This window comes from Notothenia coriiceps, unplaced genomic scaffold (genome assembly GCF_000735185.1).
Source record: "Notothenia coriiceps isolate Sejong01 unplaced genomic scaffold, NC01 NC01_scaffold00011185, whole genome shotgun sequence".
In the NCBI taxonomy this organism is placed as follows: Eukaryota; Metazoa; Chordata; class Actinopteri; order Perciformes; family Nototheniidae; genus Notothenia; species Notothenia coriiceps.
The window spans coordinates 113,462-113,972 of record NW_011343886.1 but is presented as its reverse complement, the minus strand read 5'-3'; positions in this window follow the sequence as shown (position 1 = coordinate 113,972).

Below are 511 nucleotides of genomic sequence, written 5' to 3'. Positions count from 1 at the left end.
TCAGGTGCGCCTTATAGTCCGAAAATTACGGTAAGTGCTTTGTTAGTAATTCTATCGCTCGAAGTGGAGTCGAAAGAATTACAAGTTTTCAGTCTGCGCCCGAAGATGTGTAAGCTTTCTGCTGTCCTGATGTCAATGGGGAGCTCATTCCACCATTTTGGAGCCAGGATAGCAAACAGACGTGTTTTTGCTGATGGGAACTTGGGCCCCCCTAAGCAGTGCGGGTGCAGCGAGCTGTTTGGCTGATGCAGAGCGGAGTGCACGTGCTGGGGTGTAGGCCTACGGTTTAACCATGTCCTGGATGTAGGAAGGGCCAGATCCATTCGCAGCATGGTACGCCAGTACCATTGTCTTGAAGTGGATTCTAGCAGTTACTGGAAGCCAGTGAAGGGAGCGGAGGAGCGGCGTGGTGTGGGAACATTTTGGAAGGTTGAAGACCAGACTTAAATAAACTACATGTCAGGCTAAAAGTTGAACCCATATTTGGGTCAAAACAGCCAAATAATCCAAT